This window comes from Odocoileus virginianus, chromosome 23 (genome assembly GCF_023699985.2).
Source record: "Odocoileus virginianus isolate 20LAN1187 ecotype Illinois chromosome 23, Ovbor_1.2, whole genome shotgun sequence".
In the NCBI taxonomy this organism is placed as follows: domain Eukaryota; kingdom Metazoa; phylum Chordata; class Mammalia; order Artiodactyla; family Cervidae; genus Odocoileus; species Odocoileus virginianus.
In genome coordinates this window covers 50094900-50122856 of record NC_069696.1, presented here as the reverse complement: position 1 = coordinate 50122856, position 27957 = coordinate 50094900, and the positions used below count along the sequence as shown (strand labels likewise).

The 27957-nt window shown below is 38.7% G+C and overlaps 1 protein-coding gene and 1 pseudogene across 15 annotated transcripts in view; both read right to left on the bottom strand.

The window, feature by feature from the left end:
• ANKS1B (ankyrin repeat and sterile alpha motif domain containing 1B) overlaps window positions 1-27957 on the bottom strand; it is a 1083120-nt gene that overhangs the window by 576677 nt on the left and 478486 nt on the right. The window lies entirely within an intron of this gene.
• Window positions 20913-21623, bottom strand: LOC110141474 (adenomatous polyposis coli protein pseudogene; annotated as a pseudogene).

The window sequence follows — 27957 nt, the reverse complement described above, 5'->3', positions numbered from 1 at the left end:
CCTTGTACCATATTAGATCCCTTCCCACCTTCAGGGCTCATCTCCTGGTGTAATATGTTTTTGCCTTTTCATACTGTTCATGGGGTTCTCAAGGCAAGAATAATGGAGTGGTTTGCCATTCCCTCCTCCAGTGAACCATGTTTTGTCAGTGGACCTGAATTATAGAGACTTCTAAGAAGAGCAGGTATCAGCCAGACCAAGGGACAGGTCAAGACAGAGAGTATTGTAGGCACACGGAATAGAACGTTAGATGTCCTTCAGGTTGAAAGGAGCTTTGGAAATTGAGAGAAGGCCAGTGTTGCTGGAATATAGACAGCAAGGAAGAGATGGATATGTGATAAGGATACAGAGGCAGTGAAGTGAAACTGGCTCAGTTGTGTCCAACTCTTTGCAACCCCATGGACTATACAGTCCATGGCATTCTCCAGGCCAGAATACTGCAGTAGGTAGCCTCTCCCTTCTCCAGGGGATCTTCCCGACCCAGGGATTGAACCCAAGTCTTCTACATTGTAGGCAGATTCTTTACCAACTGAGCTATCAGGGAAGCCCTAGTATCTTATCAAACATCCACAAATGAATGAATGTGTACATGTGTTAGTGTGTGGTAGCTGTGAAGCTGTCTCTAAGCTTCCTTTTTACACTGAGATTCTATGATTCCAAAAAAGCCAGTAAATTTCTGCCTTTTAGAAAAGGAAAGGTGAAGCCAGAGTGGTAAACTCCTCTAAGCTCATTAGAATACATTGACAGTCTACCTAACACTTTAGAATTAATCGTACTTGTGGATGCTGTGGATTCTACAAGGAGAAAAGCAGAATGGACCCAATTATCTAACATCTAAAAGTAAAATGGCAAATCTAACAGAATAATTTAGTATAATTAAAATCAAGCAAATGGTTCCTTTCGTCTTTTTATATGGCCTTTGAGATAACATTTTATCTTGATGTATAAACAAAAATATTTTAGAACTTTGCCCTAATCTTCTTCAAAACAATGGAAAATGCACAAAATGCTTACATTAAGCATGTTATGATTTGTTCTTTAATATATTTTTAATCAAATACAAAAAATTAAATTGCCCTATTTCTGTGAAAAGAAAAATGCAATTACATTCCACTTCTTTATGTACAAAGAAACTGAAAACTTACTCTACCACTAATACACATTTTCAAACTTTTCAAAGAGTTACATTATTAAACATTCCAAAGTAATTGTTAAAATCATATATTAATTTAATATGTGTGTATCTCTTAAGTCTATAAATGAAATGTCTGGCTGTTCAAACACATTCAGTGAGCAGGAGCCATATTCAATGAAAAAAATTAAGTAGCCTTCCAGACCTTTCAGGAATAGGTTGAATATTTCATATCTTATGATTCATAATTGTTTTAAAGTAGATGGTTTATTTCTTAATTACTTGAAGTGTTATCATAGACATATACTTGGACCTCAAACACTGTCCTTGACATTCATGAAAGGGTCTTAAAATTGCTTTCCCCTTTCTCTTCTGCTTCTCTCAGGGTCAGTGGGCAGAGCACGAGGCCTCCAGTGTAAGGCTAAACCCTTTCACCTGTCTTCTGAATATCATGGCGTTTTGCCTACTCTGGGGCTTCTCTTAACCAATGATTACTTTGTTCTCAGCACCTGCAATCTTTTCCTCTAAATAAACTAATGGTTCTTTTACCTCCATATGTAATTATGTTCAATTCTCTCTCAGCATAAAAGTAGACATAACAAATAACAAAACAATCCCTCAAATAAGCCTCCCTTGATCTATAGTCTTTGTTTTCCTTTTATCTTCATATCAAGATTTTTATGGAGCAGTTGGTGTTTGCTGGCTCCTCTTTCTCACCTCTCTCTCACCCTTCAAATACCTTGTCGCTTCTGCCCAAATGCTCCAATGAAACAGCCACTGAAATCATCACCAGTGACCTCTTAATTGCCATAGTCAGTGGGTACTTTTCAGATCTTCTTAGACTGACCTCTCGGAACACTTGATATTATTAACCAGACACTTCTTTTGTTTAAATGGTCAAAAGTACAACATTTTATTGTGCCTCAAGCCACAGAAAACCCGAAGATTAAAAACTAAGATTCATTACTGACTCTGTGCATGAAAGCAAGCTATGAGAACTACCTCACAGCTACTTCAGTGTGACTGGAGCTGGCGGTCACTTATAGCTCTTTTCCCTTGTCTAGTGTTGGATGTTGAGATATGAGATTGCCCTGATGGCAACGCAGAGCACAGCCTCCCTGCAAGAAGGGCAGAGTGCACCAGATACTTCTCGAAGCTGATGGCACCAGGAGGAAGAATAAGCCAGCTTCCTTGAATTATCACATGTAAGGGTGCCCACCAGACACTCAATTGAACTATTTTATGTGTGCAAGAGATAAACTTACATTTCTTAAGCCACTGAGATTTATGAATTATCCTAGCATCTAGTATTATTTACCCTAACAAACACATGAATCGTATTAGGTCATTCCTTATCTGGTCTGCCTGATTAGCCTCAACTGCCAGCATTCTTTCTATGAACAAACTATATGCCCAGCTACACAAAATACTTTGCATGTATGTATGGTATGTGTGTGTGTTCTTTTGCCCATGATATTCTTAATCCCTTTCTATTATCTGGCTCAGACAGTAAAGAGTCTGTCTGCAATGCGGGAGGCCCAGGTTCAATACCTGGGTCAGGAAGATCCCCTGGAGAAGGAAATGGCAACCCACTCCAGTATTCTTGCTTGGAAAATCACTTTAACAGAGGAGCCTGGTGAGCTACAGTCTATGGGGTCGCAAAGAGTCAGACACGACTGAGCGACTAACACATGCATGCTATCCTTTTAGCATCATTTACAGCCCCCGAGAAAACTTCTGTTTCTGACAAGTGTAGTTACTCCCATTGCATCTCATATAGTCCACATTATGACCTGCATGTTTGTGTCTCCCCAAAATTCGTATCTTGAAACCTATTCCCCTGGTATGATGGTATTTGGAGGTAGGATCTTTGGGAGGTGATCAGGTCATGAGGATGGAACCCTCTCCAGTGGAATTAGTACCTTATAATAGAGGCCACAGGGTGCTCTCTCACCTTTTCTGCTATGTGAGGACACAGGAAAGACAGGGTAGTTTATGAGCTGCAAACAGGCCCTTGCCAGACACCACATCTGTGGCACCTAGTTCTTAGACTTAGCTGTGAGAAATAAATTTGTTTTATAAGCCCCCCAGTTTATGGTACATTTTTAAATAACAACCTGACATAAGACATCCTTTCACTGGAACACTCATAATATTGTATCATAATTGTTCTCTGTTACCAACTAAACATTTTGAAGGCATGTATTTGCAGTGGCGTTTCTACTGCTAGCATTATCTCTGCTACTTAATAAGATGCTCCTAGATTTGTGGAATATATGAATTATAAGAATTGCAGGTACTTTGTTAAATGAGGTTCAAATGATAATAAGATGCTCCTAGATTTGTGGAATATATGAATTATAAGAATTGCAGGTACTTTGTTAAATGAGGTTCAAATGATAAATAACCTTTAAATGAAATTTTATCAGGACATTAGATTCTGGCAAAGATGAACAACTTCATGGTTTTATATTTTTCTTTCCATTAGTTAAACTCTTGCTATTAAAGATTTATAACTTTCTAAAAAATAAATTCTTAACTACCACTGGTTTTAAAGATTAGGTTGGACAACAACTACATAAACTAGATCTATCCTTTGTACCTAATTTTCTTAGATGTGATTTTCTATGAACAATACATTTATCTTTTGCAAATAATATTTGCATATGATCAGTCACATTTTTTGTATTCCAAATGTATTAATATTTTAATTAGCTGTAAGCAATAGGAAAGAGATTTATCCAGTCTGCTGTGGAAGTGCTAATATGATTTTAAAAAACAACTAAGAACACTAATTTTGTTGTCAATTTCGTATTCTTATAATTACCCCTTAAATAGGCACCACTTTTCTCATGGTAATCACTGCTGTTTTCAAATGGCTTAAAAAGAAGAAAAACATTTAAGCTAATTCTTAGAACAGATGAAACTATTTATTTTGACATTCATTGGCTGTGGACCATGTCCTTTCTAATTCTGAAAAAGACAACGTGGAAATGTCTGTGTTTAGAACAAACAATTTTAATAATTTTATTAGGGTGATTAAAAGTGCAAACATTTTCAGGTGTCAAATAAGATGACTCTCATTCATCTTTTCTCAAAGGCCCTGGCCAGTGACACTGGTGGGGGTACCATCAAACTGTCACTGTGCAGACTGCTCAATAAAGCAGTCTGAGGAACCAGATAGGCCAGGTCTAGGGGCTTGAGGAATAGCTCTTCTCCTCCTCTCCAGTCCTATGGACACCTGATAACAGGAGGAAATGTAGGCTACTTCTTTTAGGCAAGGTCATAATAATTGGAAAGCAGACAGAGTTCATGAAGTGGGTTGTGATGCAGAAGGATAGTTTAGAGGAACAATGGAAAACAGTGTTAGTATAGTTTATGAGGTAGAGATTCAGGTTGCTAAATATATATAAAGAGAACAGAAGAATATAAAGATTCTAAACTGTGTCAGAAGAAATCATGGAACTTGAAGTGTATAAAGGACTTTACAGAAACATCATTTTAGCTCAACCCTTTCATTTTAAAGAGAAGGAAACAGACCTCTAAAAAGGTTAAATCACTTGACCCAGGTTGCACAGAGAGTTAGTGAAAATAGTGTCTCTGGGTTCCTATGGTAGGGATGGGGAAGAACATATAGGGGAAGAAAGGAAGTGGGCCTCTTTTCATTCTGATCCAGAAAGGCAAATCATTTTAAAAGGGTATACAAACCTTTTTAAAACACATCTGGCATTACCTGCTGAGCTGAACCAAATGCTGTGGTTGGTACCCAGGCTGGGCCAGGAAAAAGTGCTTTGTAAAATTTCTTTTTGTGTGTGGATAACCTTCATAAAATTAGTTCATGCTTGTTTTTAAGTTAATTCATATGTGGCTGGAGATGGTGTAAGAGTTGCATTGAGTTTGTGAATTGAGCTGCTGGCATTGTTTTGGGGATCATTCTGCAAATGTTTGGTGAGCATTTTTCTGCCAGTGACTAGATACCTCATGCTACATAATTTAATGTTAATGAATATATAAGTTCTTATAACGTTAGTGAGAAATAATGCTTAAAACAAAAGCATAAATAAGAATGACATAAATATCAAACATTCTGGTCAATATCTGGAAAAGAATCTGTTCTGTGAGAGCAGCTTACTCAGGCAGAGAAACAATGAAAGACTTCAGGAAAATCACACAGAATTGAATCCTACCACAAATATTTTCTTGCAGCCACCAAAAATTTCTACTTTGTATATAGTGACTGTGATGAAATTATACTATAATGTGCTAATTTCCGTTATCTTTTGTAATATGTGTTGCATATAAGATAAAGAAATAGATTATAAAGAAATCAAAATACCTATTTTAAGGGGCCACTTCTGTCAAGCAAAAGACCACCTAAAGATAAAATATTACACCATTTATAAAAACCTTAGAGAGATCTGACCAATTCATTAATTATTCACTCAAAAGTTTAAACATCCAGAGGTTTTTGAGTTCCTTAACCCTCATTGATGCGATTCATGGGGTCGCAAAGAGTTGGACACGACTGAGCGACTGAACTGAACTGAACCCTCACTGATTTTTTTTTTTTTGGTATATTGGTCCCCTAAATATCTCTTGATGCATATGAAAGCTTATTTCTCTTAAGAATCTAGTTTTTTCCTAAACAATTTAGTTATAGAGTCTGTTATATCTATAGCTAAAGATTCTCAATAATTCTTAAAAACTTCATGATAAGCACATATGAGATTTGGTCTTATAATTTGCTTCAAATTGTAAACTTACTATCAACCCCAAACAGAGATCTTATCCCTTTAAGTCCAGTGTATATAAAACTGAACCACACAACCCAAGCCCAGGTTCCTTTTCTCCTAAGTGGAATTTTTGCTTCTCTCGGGTATAAACCTTACAAGGATACCAGTCCAACCTCAAGTGAGGCAGAATAGAATGCTATAGTCTTTAGAGTCAGATGTAGATGGTTTAAGTGCTGATTTTACCCCATTTTGTTGTGAACTGTTGGGTGAACCTCTTATTTCCCTTATGTCTCAGTTTCCTGATCTGCAAAACTATGATAATACCAATCTCATAAATTTATAGAGGAAAGTAAATCTATCTATTCCTTATAAAAATCCTGGCATACAGTAGGCACATAATAAGTGGTAGTGAATTCAATTATCATCACCTTCTAATACAGTGCTTTCTCATGTCATCTCATACTCAGAAATCTATCATGAGTCCCTCTGGTCATATGAAATTAAATTCAATCTTTTCCTCCATTGTGCTTTTAATGCTTTCTTTTGTCATTGTTGTTCAGTTGTTAAGTCATGTCCAACTCTGCGACCTCACGGACTGCAGAATGCCAGGCTTCACTGTCCTTCACTATCTCTTGGAGTTTGCTCAGATTCATGTCCATTGAGTCAGTGATGTTATCTAATGCTTTCTATATTCTGACCCAATTTAATCTCCTTTCCCAGGATTCCAGAACATAAACCATAACTCTGATCAGTCTAGTTTCTTTGTGGTCTCTTTCACTCAGCACATCAATTCATGCATGTTGTCATTGTTCTCCTTCCCTTTGCTTATTATATCATCCTTACACCAGGACCTACCCATTTTGTAAAGTCTGTTGTTTTCTTCTCTAGCTTGTACTGCCAGCTCTCAGAGCAGCTTGGAAAAGGATGAAATTTGTCTGTAATATACTCTCATTTTCCCTATTATAGCCTGCTCTTCTTTGCATATAATCCTACTACTTTGGGCATCTATTTTACATTGTAACAAAAGAATTTTCTCTTCCATTGAAGCTACTAGGATTATAATCCAAACAAAAGATGAATTTACGTTTAGGCAGATTCATCTTGATTTTCAGCTAAGCTTCTTATTAGCACATGGGGTTCTCCTCTGTTTCATGCATGATAAAAGAAGTATCACAAAACTCCTACAAACTAAACAGTAATTATGCTTTAAATAATGCCACAATATGATGTACTGTATCCAGAGAGTATTAATAAATGGATCTATACAACCAGGGAGGAGATCTACAACAGTATATCAGAGAAGTCTGACAGGAGTCACAGACCTTTCCTGTTCATGAAGTACAGCAGGGAATAGTGTTCAGTTCAGTTCAGTTGCTCAGTCGTGTCCGACTCTTTGCGACCCCATGAACTGCCAGGCCTCCCTGTCCATCACCAGCTCCCCGAGTCCACCCAAACTCATGTCCATTGAGTCGGTGATGCCATCCAACCATCTTATCCTCTGTCGTCCCTTTCTCCCCCTGCCCTCAATCTTTCCCAGCATCAGGGTCTTTTCCAATGAGTCAGCCCTTCGCATCAGGTTGCCAAAGTATTGGTTTCAGCTTCAACATCAGTCCTTCCAATGAACACCCAGGACTGATCTCCCCTAGGATGGACTGGTTGGTCCTTGCAGTCCAAGGAACTCTCAAGAGTCTTCTCCAACACCACAGTTCAAAAGCATCAATTCTTTGGTGCTCAGCTTTCTTTATAGTCCAGCTCTCACAGCCATACATGACCACTGGAAAAACCACGGCCTTGATGAGACAGACTTTGTTGGCAAAGTAATGTCTCTGCTTTTTAATATGCTGTCTAGGTTGGTCATAACTTCCCTTCCAAGGAGTAAGCATCTTTTAATTTCATGGCCACACTCACCATCTGCAGTGATTTTGGAGCCCAGAAAAATAAAGTCAGCCACTGTTTCCACTGTTTCCCCATCTATTTGCCATGAAGTGTTGGGACCAGATGCCATGATCTTAGTTTTCTGAATGTTGAGCTTTAAGCCAACTTTTTCACTCTCCTCTTTCACTTTCAAGAGGCTCTTTAGTTCCTCTTCACTTTCTGCCATAAGGGTGGTGTCATCTGCATATCTGAGGTTATTGCTATTTCTCCCGGCAATCTTGATTCCAGCTTGTGCTTCATCCAGGCCAGCGTTTCTCATGATGTACTCTGCATATAAGCTAAATAAGCAGGGTGACAATATATAGCCTTGATGTACTCCTTTTCCTATTTGGAACCAGTCTGTTGTTCCATGTCCAGTTCTAATTCTTGCTTCCTGACCTGCATACAGGTTTCTCAAGAGGCAGATCAGGTGGTCTGGTATTCCCATCTCTTTCAGAATTTTCCACAGTTAATTGTGACCCACACAGTCAAAGGCTTTGGCATAGTCAATAAAGCAGAAATAGATGTTTTTCTGGGACTCTCTTGCTTTTTTTCATGATCCAGCGGATGTTGGCAATTTGATCTCTGGTTCCTCTATCTTTTCTAAAACCAGCTTGAACACCTGGAAGTTCACGGTTCGGTAGCAATTCTCAAATAGAGATTCCACTTCAGACTTAATGAATCAGACATTCTTGGATAAAGCCTTGGAAATATAATTATTTTTCATTTGATTTCTAATATACTAGGAACCATAAGCAAAGGTGAAAGCTTGTGCTTCAAAAATCAAAGATACAGATTCAAAGTTTGTCTCTTTTTCTTCCTTTGAATGTGATGTTGAACTTCTCTGAGCCTCAGTGTTTCTTCATGGTCATCATTACATGGAGTGATGTATGTATAGTTTCAGGTTTATAATAGATATTCATTAAATAGGAACCATGCATCTCAATTTAAATGAATACCCAAAAGAAATGCTTATCAAACCCATGGTTATCACAGCATTGAGAAAGAGAGCTAATACAACAAATGCCAAAATGATATCCAGTTCTGGACCATTGGGCCAAATATCCACAGTATTAACATGAGTAAGATTAAATGGTTGATTTAGGTTGCAAAATCAATTGCATAATTAAAGGATAGGGGATCTGTGAGTTAACAGCTGTTGACAGAAAAAAGAAAAAAACCTCATAAGCTTTTGTTGACTTCAAAAATAAGATCGAGTAAATAGAGTAAAAAATAAGTATACGATTCAAACAATTTTGGGGATAGGGAATTAAGAAGTTGGGATGGTACTAGCATATCCAATAATCTTTATTTCTTCTACCACTCCTAGTATAATAGTTTATTGAAAAAAACTCAAGGGCATTTTGAACAAACAATAATGTGTGATGCCAATAAAATTTAAATATGATCTTTGGCTGTATTATTTATTAATAACTAACAATATGATATTTAATATTATTGTGTACTTGTTATATGCAATATGTTAAATTTTTTACAAGTTTATTTCCTTTAATTGATAAACTTATCCCTGAATCTTTATGAATAACCATTTCTTTGAATCTCCATTTTAAGCCAAGTCCTTCCCAGGTCTAAGCCCATGGAATTTCTACATAATTACAATGACTCCCACAAAATAAAGTAAATGTGTCTCATGTTTCATAATTAGTAACCACAGGTTAGGATAGTGCTAGAATTATTTCCTTAGTTTTAATGCAATTTTATCTGTATTCCTTTTAATAATTACTTCAGTTTTGTATTTGCAATTTTATTTACTTATTTTTCCTGTGGCAAACCTATACCTTAAAAGTTTGCATTCATTCTGCTGTTTTTAAGTTGTCCTTTGAATAAAAGGCGTGTAATAATAATTTAAGAGAATCCTATTATTCAGAATTAGACAAGCACCACTGTTCTGCAAAAAAGGAGCTCACTTCTGTTTGCCTGTCTTTCTGATTTGGTGCCCTCTATATGAGGATTTTTATTTTATTTCTTATTTGCATATATTATTTTGTCTTCTTATAGTTCCCCCACTGAATTCGTTTTTAACTAATAGCTCTGCTTTCATGCTGTTTATCACTACAGAGGGAATGTTATTCTTTGATATTAATAACTTACATCTCCTCCTTCCCTGCTTGAGAGATATTTACCCAGCTGATACCATGTACTTGCTTATTTGGAATTTCATATGCTTTGAGGAGATTTTCTTTTTGTCACTTTTTCCACTTTTGAATAATTATCATATTTTACTTCTATAATAAACATACTCCTTGCAGTATTTCAGTTATATCCTTTACTGTTATTTAGTGGAGAGAAGAGGAAGAAAATTGAAATGAAATTATTGAAATTCACAAAATCCAGGTGTACCAGTCAGAAACTGGGAGTCAGAAACTGCTATAAAATAATCTGCATGGAAAAGTATTAATATGTGAAGAACTATTCTCTGTTACAGAGGACTGGCATATTGAAGGACTGGCTGGTGAGGAGGAAAGGGAGCTCTAAAGAACATAGGAATAGCAGATGTAAGGAGCAGCTGCTACCTTAGGGCTATGGCGGAGCCCTTGAAGATGTCCCCACTGCTAAGATTGATCCAGACCATCAGAGAGGGCACGGCCACGACTCAGCGAACAGTGAGTGCCATGCAGAGCAGGCCGCTGAAGATCAGCCTGCCCGCGCTCGCTGGGAATCTGCTCTCTAGAACACCAAGGAAAACTGGTCATCGGAAAAGGCCTTGCTGGAGTTGCTCTGCTCTGAGCCTGTTCAGGGCGGGCAGCGGGGATAAACTGTCGGCTGCTGGTACTGCTGACCGCCACACACTGTGGGGACCTGATACTGGAGAAGCCGCTCACCCTGCAGGAGTCTGCTCACCACGCCCGCCAGAAGCGGCAGAACACCCTTCCTCCTCTTAGGGTGGCTCCAGCGCCCTCGACTGACAGAGCCTAACAGTGTGCATTGTACATGCTGGCAAATGCAAATATTCAAAGGGCTCATCTCCACTTTTGAAGGGCAGGCAATGGGTAAAATCTGCAGCTGACAGACAATAAATTGATACCTGGTATACCAAGCTGGTTCTAACAAGAATCTCAAGAGATCATCTGGCTCGATTTCCTGTCTTCCAGCAGATTGATGCCTAAGCCATCTAACACAGACGGTTGTTAATTCTGCTTAAACACTGCTTCCCTTTAGAACCTACTTTGTTCTAAAAGGCTAAGTGAAGTTAAATTTATATATGTTCACTAGAGAGAATTTTGGAAATACCTAAAGAGTATAACAAAGAAAACTAAAATAACTCACAATTCCAGAATTTAGAGAAAATTACTGCTAGCATTTTAAGGTGGATATTACTCTAGACTTATTTTTTCCATTCGTTTATTCATTCAATTAAAACTGAGTATTAAATATGTCCGGGAGTAGTAATTGTTAGGTTTACAGGGATAAACCAATCAAGCATCCTGTCAGCAACTCAGAATCTAGTGAGGGAAGCAAATGCTAAATGAATATGTATATAAAAATGTGAATTACATAAAGAAATTTTGAATACATAAATATGCATAATACACACATATATATAACACTTTGTAATAGTAAAATTGGATTCATTTGATCTATGCTGATTTAGCTATAATTATAAATATTTACCAATGTCACTAAAAGCTCTTTTTAGAAGTCATTTTTGTCATGGCTGAATAAAACTATTATTTAAATATAGCTTTATTTCTCCAACTCTTTTCCTATTTTGAACAACTTTTTAGCACTGTAAATAATGTACTTGGCATTATAGCCATCCTCACACAGTGGTTAATGGTGTGGCTATAACCACACTCCCAGGTTTAAAGCCCATCTCCAGCATGGACTGAGTGACCTTGAGAAAAATTACTTGACCTCTCTGTCTTCAATAATACTTATAATAACACCTACCTTACTAGGCTGTTGGAAGTATACAATAGTTACATATGGAAAGCACTTAGAACAGTGCCTGGAAACTTAAGCTATTTAAATACTAGCTGTTACATTTATCATTTGTTTACATGTTTGTACATTCCCCTGAGATGCATGTACCTTATTTTGTTTACCATTATATCCCTAACCGGAGAAGGCAATGGCACCCCACTCCAGTACTCTTGCCTGGAAAATCCCATGGACAGAGGAGCCTGGTAGGATGCAGTCCATGGGGTCGCTAAGAGTCGGACATGATTGAGCGACTTCACTTTCACTTTTCACTTGCATGCACTGGAGAAGGAAATGGCAACCCACTCCAGTGTTCTTGCCTGGAGAGTCCCAGGGATGGGGGAGCCTGGTGGGCTGCTGTCTATGGGGTCGCACAGAGTTGGACACGACTGAAGCAACTTAGCAGCAGCATATCCCTAACATCGAATATGGTATCTTATTCATAATTTGAATTTAATGAATTATATGATAAAAACCTCCCATTCATAAACAAAATCTTTGTTTATGATAGGATGAATTCCTAAAGGTGGAATTGCTAGTGCAAAGATTATGAACATTTTTAAGATTTTGATACTTGTAAAATTACATTCCAGAAAAGTTTCAATTCACTTTCTGACCACAGTCCAGGAGAATGCATTTCTTAGTCTACTCTTGTCAGCATTAATTAGTAGAATTTGAAATTTTTTTTTTCTAATTGTTAATATACAGTCATCCCTCAGTATGCATGAGTTTGGTTCCAGGACCCTCTGCAGGGACCAAAATCCATGGATGCTCTGATCTCCTATATAAAATGGCCTAGTATTTGCACATAACATAGGCACATCCTCTCATATACTTTAAAAATGCCTCAGTTCAGTTCAGTTCTATCACACAGTCATGTCCGAACCTTTGCGATCCCATGGACTGCAGCATGCCAGGCTTCCCTGTCTATCACCAACTCCCAGAACTTGCTCAAACTCATGTCCACCAAGTCAGTGATGTCATCCAACCATCTCATCCTCTGTCATTGCCTTCTCCTCCCACCTTCAATCTTTCCAATAAGTCAGTTCTTTGCATCAGGTGGTCAAAGTATTGGGGCTTCAGTACAATGTAAATACTATGTATAGAGTTGCTTGCATGTGGCAAATTCAATTTCTGCTTTTTGCAACGATCTGGAATTTTTTTCAAATAGTTTCCACCTGCAATTGGTTGAATCTGTGGACGTAGGACCTGGATGTAGATATAGAGGGATGACTGTATTATATAAACTGCTGCTTTAATTTGTGCTTCTTTAATTACTAGTGAGGTAGAATGTTTGTCCAGTTGAATATATTCTTTTAAAAAATAATAAAGAATAAAATAAAGAATTCAGTTGAATAAAATTGAATATACCCAATTTTATACTGACATAGAGATGTTTTTCTTACTGATTTTTAAGAATTTTTTTTTTATTAAGACAGCAAACATTTGTTTTTTGGGTATGACATTTTCCTCTTAATTTTAGTATACTTATTAATTTTTATGTAGTCTAACATATTGATCATTTTATTTGTGATTAACTACTAGAAATTTTCCATGTAAAAGTAAAAAAATATCACCCATACTTTATTTGATGTTGTTTTTGACAGAAGTCTTAGATCAAATGTAAACTATTTTAACCCCCTAAAGACTGAATATTCTCAATATTATTTGTACAGTAACTCATCCTTCCCAAGGCATGCTGATACTTTATAAAATATTTTTATATTTAATAACATCTTTGAATTCTATCTATTAAGTTCCATGGATTTCTACATTCTACAAGTTTTAAGTGGTAAGAGTAATTCATTATGTTTTTATACTTGGTAAACCTTTGAATTCTATTAAGTTCCATAGATTTTAGACTCTGTTAATACCACACGTTTTTAATGTGGTAAATTTGAGTCATTCTAATACCTTGAAGGGAAAGTTTCTGACTCCGATCATGCACATGAACAGGTGCACACATCACACTTCTTTCATTCAACTATTGGGTTGGCCAAAAAGTTCTTTTGGGTTTTTCCATATGATGTTACTTTGGGTTACTGTGTATGTAGCCAGGAATTGTGTCAGATACCACCAATACAGCTGCTGATCGAATTGACATGTTCCCTCCTCTGTGAACTAAAAGGGTATACTGGATGGGACAAGATAAGCAAGCAGCAATTATACTATAGACAGATTGTCATGGGGAAAATACAGGGTGCTATGAGCAGCTACTCGTACAAATTCGGGGAAGATGGAAAAGTTTGCCAAAGAAAATGAAATGAAAACTAAAATCTAAAAGCTGTGAGGTGTGAAGAGGAATTAGGCAGGTGAGTTGACCTCTCTATTTTTTTAAAAAGTTTTCTTAGGTATATTTCATTTTTTATTCATTCAAGATGTTTTGGTGATCCAGTTTCTTATCTTGTTTTGAGTCTTAGGGTAAAATGTCTCTCTGATATCCAATTTTATGCATTTCTTCTAGAATTCAGGGGCTTGAACTAATTTACTTTTATGTCTGATATCTACACTTAATATACATGCTCACTTCCCTTTTCACATCTTTCTTTTCTTAGTGTATTTATATAACTTAGAATGCAACAGATAGACAATCTGGCACTCCTCATTATTCTCCAGGATCTATGACTTGATTCATATGTGACTTTCATAAAATCACAATTACTTTTTAAAAGATGGAAAAAATATTTGTGGTGAAGTGTGCCAGGAGTATAAAAATTAAGCTTATCAAAATGACACAATTACTATTTATATAGAAATCCTAAAGTTTATAAAACTGTTTTCTTACTATTAAAAGATATAAAAAAACAGTTTTTAAATAGCTGCTTTCCTTATATGTAATCAATTTTATATTATCTTGGAAAACTGCTTTCACAAAGGCACTATACACTTTATGTGATGGGGAATGCACAACATGATGTCCTTAACCACTTTGACCAAATATTCCCCCCCACCGTCAAATTCATTCTTCAAGAATCAGTCAACATCTAATAGATGTTTTGCTTTTTAAATTTTGATTCTTTAAATTTTATGTACAGGCACACCCCAGAGATTAAGGACTTACTTCCCGACCACAGCAATAAAGTAAGTCACACAAGTCTTTTGGTTTGCCAGTTCACATAAAACATAAAAGTTATGTTTACACTATACCACAATCTAGCAAGTGTGCAATAGCATTATACCTAAAAAGTGTACATACTTTAATTAAAATATACCTTACTGCTAAAAAAATGCTAACCATCATCTGAGTATAGCTTCAAAGATCACTGATCACAGTAATCATACCATAAGAAATATAATAATAACAAAAAAGTTAAAAATATTTTGAGAATTACCAAAATGTGACAGAGATATGAAATGAGCAAATGCTGTTGGAAAAATGGTGCCAAAAGATTTGCTCAATTCAAACTTTCATTTTGTAAAAAAAAAAGCAGTATTTGCAAAGCTCAAAGCAAAGTGCAATAAGATGAGGTATGTCTGTATTTATTTCAGGTAATAAATAGTCCCTCCCTTATCTACAGTTCCTATTTCCATGGTTTCAGTTACCTGTGGTCAACCTCAATCCTACAATATAAAATGGGAAATTCCAGAAACAAATAATTCATAAATTTTAAATTGTGTACAGCTCAGAGTAGCATGATGAAATCTTGCGCCATTCTGCTCCATGGTACTTGGGACGTGGATCATTGTCCAACATTCCTCCTGTTAGTCACTTAGTAGGCAACTCAGTCATCAGATCCACTGTCTCAGTATTGCTCGTGTTCAAGTTACCCTTACTTAATACTTAATAGTGGCCCCAAAATACTGGAGTAGTGATGCTGGTAATTTGGAGGTGGTCAAGAGAAGCAGCAAAGTACCTTTTTTAGGGAAAAAGATGATTCCAGACTTAAAAATGAAAGAAAAAATATTACATGCTGACATTGCTAAGATCTATGGTAAGAACAAATCTTCCGAACAGGAAGTTCTGAAGAAAGGAAAAGAAATCCATGCTACTTTTGCTGTAGCATCTCAAAATGAAAAAATCATGGCCACAGTGTATAATCAGTACTTAGTTAGATGGAAAAGTCTATATTTAATACAAGATAGTTTTAGAGAGACAGACCACATTCATACAACCTTTGCTACAGTATATTGTTATAACGGTTTTATTATTCATTACTGTTGTTAGCATCTTACTGTGCCTAATTTATAAATTAAACCTCATCATATTTGTATATTAATATGTATAGGAAAAAAATCACATTAAGTATAGGGTTTGGTACTATCCAAGGCATCCACTGGGGGTCTTGGAACATATCCCCTGTGGATAAGGGAAACTACTGTATATTAGCTAATCTTAGGGTAAACTACATTTAATTATTTTATGTTTAATTTATGACCTTGATAGTCACGTAAGTATTAATTGTACTTTATCCTGTCTTGTCCTATTCTTTCAGTGATTTTGGCTAAGTGTGAATGTTTCATATTTTTGACTTGTAGACCTTTGTGCAGAATCCAGTTTACTGTAAGTCAATTAATTCTAGCAGAACTAAAGTTGAATTATTAAATTTTTCTAGGCTGAGGAGATAGTTATGGTAAACTCTTAATTTTTCAATGCTGAATTAGAATTTCTACTCTTTTCCACTTCTCAGAAGAGTACCTAGTCTAGGCTAAATAATTAACCAGTTAGTGACACAATGCATTATTTGTGAAGAATGGTAATCTGGGTTTCACATCCATCTTTGCCACTAACAGAATCTAATCAGAGGCAAGATTCATCTAATATCTCTAAGTCACAGTATTTTATCTGTCAAATGAAGCAACAGGATTACAGATTCTTCAAGGTCCCTTCATCTTGAAAATGCTAAAATTCTATGACTATCTTACACATAAAAACATCTAATAATTTGAGTGTGAATTTAGGGGTGAATTTAATATAAGTAGTATAGAAGACTGGGCTTCCTGGTAGTTCAGATGGTAAAGAATCTGCCTGTAATGCAGGAGACTGGGGTACAATCCCTGAGTCAGGAAGTTCCCCTGAAGAGGGAATGGCTACCTGATGCAGTATTATTTCCTGGAGAATTCCATGGACAGAGGAGCCTGGTGGGCTACAGTCCATGTGGTCACAAAGAGTTGGACATAACTGAGTCACTAACAACTTTTTTGGGCTTCCCCCATGGCCAGAGTTCCAGAGAATACCAAGGTCACTCACCTAGAGCCAGACATCCTGGAGTGTGAAGTCAAGTGGGCCTTAGGAAGTATTACCATGAACAAAGCTAGTGGAGGTGATGAAATTCCAGCTGAGCTATTTAAAATTTAAAAAGTGCACCAGGTCCAAGCCAGGTTGGATGCATGAGACAAGTGCTCAGGCCTGGTGCACTGGGAAGACCCAGAGGGATCGGGTGGAGAGGGAGGTGGGAGGGGGGATCGGAATGGGGAATACATGTAAATCCATGGCTAATTCATGTCAATGTATGACAAAAACCACTACAATATTGTAAAGTAATTAGCCTCCAACTAATAAAAATAAATGAAAAAAAAAATACCATTTAAAAAATAAAATAAAAAAAGATGATGCTGTTAAAGTGCTGCAATCAATATGTGAGCAAATTTGGAAAACTCAGCAGTGGCCACAGGACTGGAAAAGGTCAGTTTTCATTTCAATCCCAAAGAAAGAAAATGCCAAAGAAAAGTTCAAACTACTGTACAATTGCACTCATTTCACATGCTAGCAAAGTAATGCTTAAAATCCTTCAAGCTAGGTGTTAGCAGTATGTGAACCAAAACCTTCCAGATGTACAAGATGGATTTAGAAAAAGAAGGGGAACCAGAGATCAAATTGCCAACATATGCTGGATCATAGGAAAAGCAAGAGAATTCCAGAAAAACATCTACTTCTGCTTCACTGACTACACTAAAGCCTTTGACTGTGTGAATCACAACAAACTGTGGAAAATTCATCAAGAGTTGGAAATACCAGACTACCTTACCTGAGAAACCTAAATACAGGTCAAGAAGAAACAGAACTGGACGTGGAACAATGGATTGGTTCAAGATTGGGAAAGGAATATGTCAAGGCTGTATATTGTCATCCTGATTATCTAAATTATATGCAGAGTACCTCATGCAAAATGCTGGGCTGGATGAATCACAAGCTGGAATCAAGACTGCTGGGAGAAGTATCAACAACCTCAGATATGCAGATGATACCACCCTTATGGCAGAAATCAAAGAGGAACTAAAGAGCCTCTTGATGAGGGTGAAAGAGGAGAGTGAAAAAGCTGGCCTAAAACTCAATATTAAAAAAACTAAGATAATGGCATCCAGTTCCATCACTTCATGGCAAACAGATGGGGAAACAATGGAAAGCGTGACAGACTTTACTTTCCTGGGCTCCAAAATCACTGCAGATGGTGACTGCAGCCGTGAAATTAAAAGATGCTTGCTCCTTGGAAGAAAAGATATGACCAACCTAGACAGCATATTAAAAAGCAGAGACATTACTTTGCCGACAAAGGTCTGTCTGGTCAAAGATGTGGTTTTTCCAGTAGCATGTACAGATATGAGAGTTGGACTATAAAGAAGGCCGAGTGCCAAAGAATTGATTCTTCTGAATTGTGATGCTGGAGAAGACTCTCGAGAGTCCCTTGCACAGTAAGATGAAACCAGTCAGTCCTCAAGGAAATCAACCCTGAATTGGTTTGGAAGGACTGATGCTGAACCTGAAACTCCCAAAATTCTAGCCACGTAATGGCAAGAGCCAGCTCATGGGAAAAGACCCTGATGCTGGGAAAGACAGGGTAGGAGGAGAAAGAGGCAACAGAGGATGAGATGGTTGGATGGCATCACTGACTCAACGGACATGAGTTTGAGCAAACTCCTGGAGATAGTGAAGGACAGAGAAGCCTGGTGTGCTGCAGTCCATGGGGCGGCCAAAAGTTGGACACAACTTAAAGATTGACTATGATAGGGCAAAAAATCTGCCTACAATGCAGGAGACATAGGAGATGCGAGTTCAATCCCTGGGTCAGGAAGAGACTATGGAGGTGGAAATGGCAACCCACTCCATTATTCTTACCTGCAAAGTCCCATGAGCAGAGAGCCTGGTGGGCTACAGCCCACAGGTCTGTAGAGTCAGGCAGGACTAAGCACATAGCGTGTGTGTGTGTGTGTCTGTGTGTGTGTGTAAGAGATTGCATTATCTGTTCACGATTATTCACTTCTTCCTTCAGCATAGCTTCCCCATGGACTGTCTTTGCCCTGTTGACTTTGGGCTCGGCCATGTGACATGCTTTGACCTATAGAATGTGGTGCAGAGAGCACTGTGGTAACCCAGGCAGAGGCTTCAAGAGGCACTATGGGCTTCTTCTCACTCTCTTAAGATTATGCTCTCAGCTATAAGCAAGCATGCCCCAAATAGTGGTACTTCTTGCGTCTAGGTCCCTGAGTGCAAAGATACATAGAATAGTGCAACTGACCCAACCCAGCTGAATCCCACCTGCATCCTGTCCAGTCCAGCCAACTTGCAAACCTGTGAGCAAGGAATGTTTTCATTGGTGTAAGCCATTAAAATTTTGCGGTTTGTTGTCACAGCAAAAGCTGACTAATCAAGTACTAAGTGTTCTTTTCTATTACACTCATAAAAAGAAGTGTAAGTTTCATAAAAAGAAACTATTTTTGAAAGTCTAGTTCCAAATACTTTATTAAGCAACTCCTTATTATCAGGGCTTTTGTTCCCTCCTTGATGTCTGGTATTGTACTGTATCAGCCAAAATAAGACTTAGGAAAGAAAGGTATGTTTGTAGGAAAGTTAACAGATGTATCTGAAGCTATTTCTCAGAATTATGTGTTTAAAAATGTGTTAATGGTACAAACAGATGGAAATTGTGGGGTCAGTCATTAGCAGTATTGTCACTATATGGTCAATATGCTTTGGCTGGTAGGTTACCTTTAGTGTGACTCAGTGAATTCCATCCATCTGAATGGTCAAATTTGAATGTCCTTATAGTGCTTTCTAATTAACTGACTGAAATTTATTATTAAAAATCTCTAAAATTACAGAATTACTGGAATGATTGGTGATTTGTTTATACTTTGTTAACAGCATTGGGAGTAGGAGAGATGCTAGGCATCTGACTGTATTTAATTTCAAAAGAAAAATTACTTTTTTTTTTGCCCATTTATTTATTTATTTTTGCCCATCTCTGGCTAAGATTTTAAAAACCCAAGTTAGGCTATAAAAGGGTAGCAGTTTCTGTCACTTAGGACATTGTCTTCTCTGGAAACCAATCACTTGCAAGTTCATTCATTGCATGTCTATGCTCTTCATCAAACGAAAGTTTCATTAGAACACACACAGCAGGACAGATCTGATGTTCAACAGGAGCTGGCATTGGATTTTTGTTCTGGTCCATGCCTTGTTCATGGGCTTCCTGCCACTCCCAACAGGTTTCACAGTAAGCTCGTATCTGTTCCAAAAGATGAAGGACTCGGATTTCACGCCTGCCTCTCTTGTCATCAGGCTGTGAGTGAATGATGTTGTGGAGTGCTGCACTGGCCCTGGCCCGAGCCTCTTTACTGCCCCGGGAATTTCCCAACAACACAGAGTCTTTGTCACTGTCATGTAAAAGCTGGATGAGGAGAGGAAGACATCCAGACTGTCGCATGGATATACAGCTGTCTTGCGAGCTAGACATAGCTAGCAAAGTTCGCGACATATCATCCTTATCATGAGTACCAAGCATTGACAACAATGAATACACCATTTCCACCTTGGTTCCCAGATGACTGGTCAGCCTTCGAGGAGCAGAATGTGTGCTACTAGAGCTCAGAACACTGGCTGTTTCATGATCTATTTGTGTACTTGACCCCTGACCGCTACCCACAGTTGCCATGTTGATTTCTGCCACTCCTTGACCTTCATTCTGCCGTTCAGCTTCATGTGAGACAGCTTCATGCTTGCTCTGAGATGACCTCTTGGGAAAGTGACACCATAAAATTCAACAAAATCATCTCTGCTTCGGTTGCTTGGGACTGTAAAAGCTGTCGTATACGAAGTATGTCCTTTTCTATTTGTTGAATTCTGGTTATTCTTCGTTGGACCATAAAGAAAGGTGAGGGCTGAAGAACTGATGCTTCTGAACTGTGGTGTTGGAGAAGATTCTTGAGAGTCCAGTGGACTGCAAGGAGATCCAACCAGTCCATCCTAAAGGAAATCAGTCCTGAATATTCACTGGAAGGACTAATGCTGAAACTGAAGCTCCAATACTGTGGCCACCTGATGCGAAGAGCCAGCTCACTGGAAAAGATCTTGATGCTGTGCTCGTTTTCCTTGCCTCGTATTCCAACTGCCTTCTGGTCATATCTGTTTGTAAGGAAAAATTTTCAGTTAAAGGAAGGCTATCTATTCTTCTGGTGAGATTCTGAAGTTGAGCATAATACCAGTCTTTTTCCTTTTCTTCTTTATCAAGGCCAGCAAGAAGCAATGATCTCTCTTTTTCAAGTTCTTCTAAATAACCAGTATTTTCTCTGCTTCCATTTACAAACCCTCTTCGTGGAAATGAACCCATAGGAACAGGACTGCACTCTCCTGAGCGACTAGATACAGATCCTTCTCGGCTTCCATAAGAACGGAGGGACATTTTGGACCGTAGTTTCACTCCAGGGAAATTACTGCTATCTAAGTTAAGTTCTTTAAGACGCTCTAATAAATCAATCTGTCCAGAAGAAGCCATAGCTTCATCTTCAATACTTCCTTGTAGTTGTTTAAGTACTTCCTTCATATTAGATGCCTCAGTTTCCAGTTTTGTAAGATGACTGGAATTATCTTCTAGCTCTTGTCGAAGATTTGAGTTCTCCATCTTCAGGGCCTCAACTTGCTTTGACAACTGATCATAGGAAGCTGCAGCCATCCTTAGCTACCCCTGGGCCTGCCAGACGCTCGCCCCGGACAGAAGCACGGACGCAGCCCGGGCGCTTCCTCTCCTGCCGGACACAGCCCCTGCCGCCGCCGGAGCTCCGGGACCCGACAGCACAGGGCGGTACCGAAGTAGGCAAAGCGGCGACCGCACTGGAGCAGACCGGGGTGTACATAGGGGGCGCCGGGGGCTCAGGAAGGCAGCTCTGTGCTTGACCTTCCTCACCGGTGGCCAGCGGCGCTCCCTGGGAACAGCGTCCCGCCTGGGCCCGCTGCGCCCGGGCCTGCGCCCGCGGCTCCCCCCGGCAGCGGCCGGGCTTCCGGCGGCCACACCCCGCCCCCGCGCTACTCGGCCGCCGCCATCTTGTCGGAGGCGGGAAAGAGAAAAATTACTTTTAAGTTATGAGTTCTATATTTTACCTTTGCATTTCCTTTATATTTGCGTATCTAGTCAAGAAGATGACTAAGTACCTATATCTATACAAGAAATCTTCTGTGTAATTCCTAATGCCAGGAAAGAAAGAAAGCAAAGCATATACTATGTAGGGAAGTTAATACTGAGATATTTTCTGAGAATATTATAAATCTAGCATAATTATGAAGAATATCCAAAGAATCAACAACACTATAGACATGCTCTAAAGCATCGCAAGGACACTAATTGAACTGTTCAGTGAAATGCAATGGCATACTGCTAAAACTGATTGGCATGTTCAAAAGTTGAGGGCATTTTATGGCAGCTATAGCCTTAGAGATTTTATCGATGCCAAGAAATAACTTGACACAATAAAATCCAATTATAGCTGCCAACATTAGTTGACCTCTAATTACCTGGAGTCTTTCTGTTAAACATGTTAGATATATTTTCTCATCTAATCTGCACACACAAGCCCTATGAGGTAAGAATTTCCTATACAGTAAAGCAACTGAGGCTGAAAGTTACAAAATATTTTGACCAAGGTAGATGTCTAAAGTAAAAAAAATTTACCCATTACTCATAATTCACTCTCCATGTTAAACCCAATGAACAGGAGAAATGAAAAACTCCTTTAGGGTCATAAGTTTAATATCTATAGATATTGATACTAAGCATCATAGTCAAAGTTTCATAGTTAGAAGCAGAAATTAAACAATAAACTGAGGTTTTTGTTGTTTCAACCACAGTCTTCTAATATATTATATCACATATTTATGAAACTATCTCCTATGATGTTTTTGGAATTTTATTTCCAAATACATGTTTTATCTACCAAGCTTCAGTATAATTTTTATAGTCACATACTTTAATATAATCAATCAATTTATCTATTAATTTCTACATTTTGTTTCCTCTGAAGAGTTCAGTAACCTCTAAAAAATACATTTTATACCAGTAGGGGCCCTGGAGTATGAAAATAATGAACTCCTAAGGAGTCTTTGTTATTTTATTCATATTTGATTACTAAATTAACAGAATTGCAAGATACATACCCGAAGTAGGTTAATCTTAGACTAAATAATTATCCATTTCACTAGCATCAAATTGTAAATCTCAGCAATGTCTGAGAATTTTTAGAACCTGGAAGATAGTTACAAATCTGCCTAAGAAAGTAAGTATTTTACAAAAATTAAGTGGATCTTTCCTCACCTCATTACAGCCGTTGCAGATAAAGGACACATTTCTTGACCTAGCTTATAAATAAATCTTTAGCAGACTTTCCAATTGTCACTTCTAGTAAGAAGATGACTATGACAGGGTATGAAGGTTGACTGCAAAGGAAAGATAGGAACTGGTAGGAAAGGAAGGGTGGGATTATCTCCCTTGGCAACAAATACTTCGATAAAATGTTTCTAGTGTAACCTTTAACTGACTTATTCATTATTTTACAGTGACAAATGAAATCATAGATGAAACACTAATTTACAAATGACATGAAGTCAAGAGGAATAAATAACAGACTGTGTAACAGATATAAATTCTCAAGGAAAAGAAATTTAACATGGTAAAATGTAGAAGAAATAGACAACATTTTGCACTGAGAATTTGTTTAAAGAAAGGTTATTCCAGCAAAGGCAAATTTACCAAAAAGTGCATGGTGCTTAAGCTTTAGGATCCTTGATCTACATCAAACCTTTCCAAACAGCTGTACCTAATTATTGATATAGAATTCTTCTTAAAGGGGGCCTTCAAATTTATATAAGCTCCAGGACTCACAAGATCTGAATTTATCTTGAATGTATCTCATGAGATAATATAAGCTGCCTAATGGAATCCCTCCAAAATTATTTAGCAAGCCTTTCAGATCAAACCAAGTACAGCAAATAAAATCACCATAAGTCAGCCCAAAGCATAATTTGGACACTAGAATAGATTCACATATAAGTGGGAGAAATAATCATCTGAAACCGATAAAGCACTCCTCAGCCCTCAGCCTAGTGAAGAGAGAAGGCAGTTGCACGCTGAAGAGAACAGTGAAGTAGGTTTCCCAAAGTGGTAAAACACAAGGTACCAATAAGCATTCCTCTGAAAGAAGGTCCAACCAGGACCATCCTGGGTATGAGATACTGGGCAAATAGTTTATTTCGTGGGACTGTCGTCTGTAAAGATTTTGATTTAAGTGTATTACACAATTCACACACCTAGTGAAATACAGTGACTTATCAATGAAGATTTAGAACAATGGGTAGAGAAAAGGCACTTATATATTCTTTATTGTACAACCTGCTCTCACTGCCTCTTCCTGGTCAGATCCAGGAACTATATCCTCATGTTCTTTATTGTCATACATGCCATTCTTAGCCAATTTAGTATACTACCACCATGAGAAGCAGGGCTGCCCTAGTAGCTTAGTTGGTAAAGAATCTCCCTGCAGTGCAAGAGACTCCAGTTTGATTCCTGGGTCGGGAAGATCCCCTGGAGAAGGGATAGGCTACCCACTCCAACATTCTTGGGCTTCTCTGGTAGCTCAGCTGGTAAAGAACTCACCTGCAATGCAGGAGACCTAGGTTCGATACCTGGATTGGGAAGATCTCCTAGAGGAGGGCATGGCAACCACTCCAGTATTCTTGCCTGGACACTCCTCATGGACAGAGAAGCCTGGCAGGCTACAGTCGGACATGACCAGTGACTAAGCACAGCACACCTTGACCCTGGGGAGCACAGTACCACTGCATCAGCTGAAGGAAATGAATCAGAAGGGCCACTGACAATGGTAAGCAAGAGTCCTTAGTGGCCTCCGCAGAGAGCAGCACGGTCAGCGGTGGAGGATGACCTGACACGTGGCATAGAGCTTTCTGAGGAGTGGGGTGAGCATTCTGGGTGTCAGTGGCTGGGAGTGCACAGCATTAGGATGCCTCTTGCAGTCCCTGCAGGCCCTAAGTGCTAGAGACGGCAGTCATCACAAAGGTCAAGCACGAGTCAGTGAGAAATGATTATGCAGAGGTCCACAGCTCAAGCTCAAGGGTCAATGGTTGATAGCCCACATCCCTGAGGTCCTCCTGTGTCTGACGTGAGTGAGAGTTACCCAGATCAGCGTGTCAGCACTATTGTTAGGAGCCAGTTTCATGCGATCCCAAAAGAAATACTGTGGTAGCCAGTAGGAGTGGTTCACTCACCAGGCTACCCAGTTAGAGCTGGGACTGGCCAGGAGGCCCTGGGGTAACCCAGAAGTGTAACTGCCAGAGCACCTGGGGGGCATTGGATGATCTGTGTGCGAGAGTTACGGGGTGCCTCAAAGGCAAGCAGTGGGGACAATGGGCCATGCAGATCCTGGTCTGGGTTCAGAGAACCAGGCCCAGACAGGATTGTCAGGCACTGTCCGACAAGAGACGGACCTTAGAAAAATTTTGAAGCAGGTACCTCAAATCTTGGGGCCCCTTAAAGCACAGAGTCTGAGGCGAGAGACACACTTGCCTAGGTCTCAGGGTCAAACTTGGTCCAATTCAAAGTGAGAAAACATCCAGAGCAGCCTCAGATCTGCTGAAGCAGAATGCTAAATCCTGGAGATGTGGAAGAAGAACTGAGTGGATAAGGTTGAAGGTGGTGGTCTCTGTCAGACACCACTCCTGTCAGAGAGGGCGGCACTCTAGGCAGTCTACGTGTTCATTGGAGGTTTGGATGTAAAGGGGAAAAGAGAAATTATTTAAAATCAGAGTCATATCAAAGCAAAAAACATATTAAAAATGAACAAAAGGCCACAACAAAAATAAAAAAAACAAAACCCAAACAAACAATTTAAAATAAGTTCTTCACATATCAACAGAGTAGCCCTGCACTAAGACAGCCAGCATTGCTGGACCGGGACCCATCTGCCCTCAGATTCCACCTTCTGAGGTGTTCTGCTATTCCTCTCTTACCTCACGGCGGACTTCTGCAGGCTGTGTTTCCCCAGGATTCTAAATCAGCTGGTTTCAGGGTGGGCTTGTACAGCCAATGAGAAGCTCTTGTGTGTGACTGGAAAGTGGTAAGTGGGGAGAAGACATGGGTATTTTGCTCTCTTTCTGCCTTGGAAAGCATCTCATTGGTGACTGCTTCTTTTCCGTGGTTCCATGATATTTGTGGTTTTGCTGGCCCTTGGGCTCTTATAGCACCACCATCTCCTTTTGTTCCTTAGACCAGGGCTTCCTGATTTTTCTAGCCTCTAAGTCACCTCACTGCCCCCATTTCGCCTCTCTAATATCCCATCATCTGTATAATGATTCCTCCACTTCTTATTCCCTCTGATGTAAAGCCTCTATAAATAAAATAGTGTGGTATTGGTTCATGAATAGATAGGACAATGAAACAAACAGAAAAACCATAAATAGACTCAGATATATATGGAAACTGAGAATATGATAAAGTTGGCATTTCAAACCACTTGGGAAAAACATGATCTTTAGCATAGATAACATTGGTTCAGCTTGAAAGGCATTTAGGTAAAGCAAAAAAATGAATCTTACCTCACGCTTACCTCAAGACTAATTCCAAGATCAATTTTATATAAATGTAAAATACCAAACTACATAAATTCTAGAAAAATTTTAGTGGATTCTACTTTAACCTGTGAGCTGGAGAGCCTTTCTAACTATGACTTTGAGTCAGAAGAATGCGAGTAAGTAGTGAGAAATGGAGGCCTTTCCTGGCGGCGCAGTGGTAAAGAATCCACCTGCCAATGCAGGAGACAGGGGTTTGATCCCTGGTGCAGGAAGATCCCCTGGAGAAGAAAATGGCAACCCACTCCAGTATTCTTGCCTGGGAAATCCCACAGACAGAGGAGCCTGCCAGGCTGCAGTCCACGGGGTCACAAAGAGTCGGACACAACTTAGCAACTAAACAACAAAACAATGAGAAATGGAACTACCTAAAAAAGAAAAGAAAATGACATAAACAAAATCAAAGGACAAATCAGGAGAAAATGGTTACAACTTAAACCACAAAGGTCTTATTCAATGTTTCTCTACCTCAGCATCTATGACATTTGGGGCTAGATAATTCTTTATTGTGGGGCCTGCCCCGTGCATTGTAGAATATTTAGCAGCATCTTTGGCCTTTCCAGCTAGATGCCAGTAGAAACCTTTTCTAGGTATGACATTCAAAAATTCTTCAAGACATTGCCAATTGTCTTAGGGAAGGGAGCCAGGCAAGAGGCAAAATCATTCCCAGCTGAGAGCCACTACTCTGTTCTAATAAAAAGGATCTTAAAACAGTGAAAGAAAGATCTTAAAACAGTGAAGTTCAAATCCCCAATAGAATATTGGGCAAAAGACATGGACAGTTGATATAAAGACAGACAAATGGACTGAACACATGAAAAGATCCTTAACCTCACTCATAATAAGAAAAATTTCATATTAAAACTATACTGAAATATTTCTGAATTATCAAATTGGCACATATCCAAACATTTGAAACAACTTGGTGAGGCAGACATTACTAATAGGAACAAAATGGAAAAACCCTTCTGAATGGGAATTTGAAAATATCTTTAAGAAATTAACCTCACATTTTCCTTTGACCTAAGAACCTCACTTCCAGAGACCTTCCCAAAGAGACATAACCCCACAAGTACAAAACAACATATGCACAAGGTTATTTAAGGTTGTTTTTTTTTTTTTTTTTTTTGGTAACAGCAGAAGGTAAAAATAATTCAGATGTCCACCAACAGGGATGGTGGAATAAACTATGACACCTACACCCAATAAAGACTTCTGCAGACCTTGAAGGAAATGAAGACTACCTCTATGTGTTGATTTGAAATAATGTTCAGGATGTATTGGGCTTCCCAGGTGGTGTTAGTGGTAAAGAAACCGCCTGCAGATGCAGAAGACTTAAAAGAGATATGGTTTGAACAGGATGTATTAAGTGGAAAAAGCAAGATGCAGAA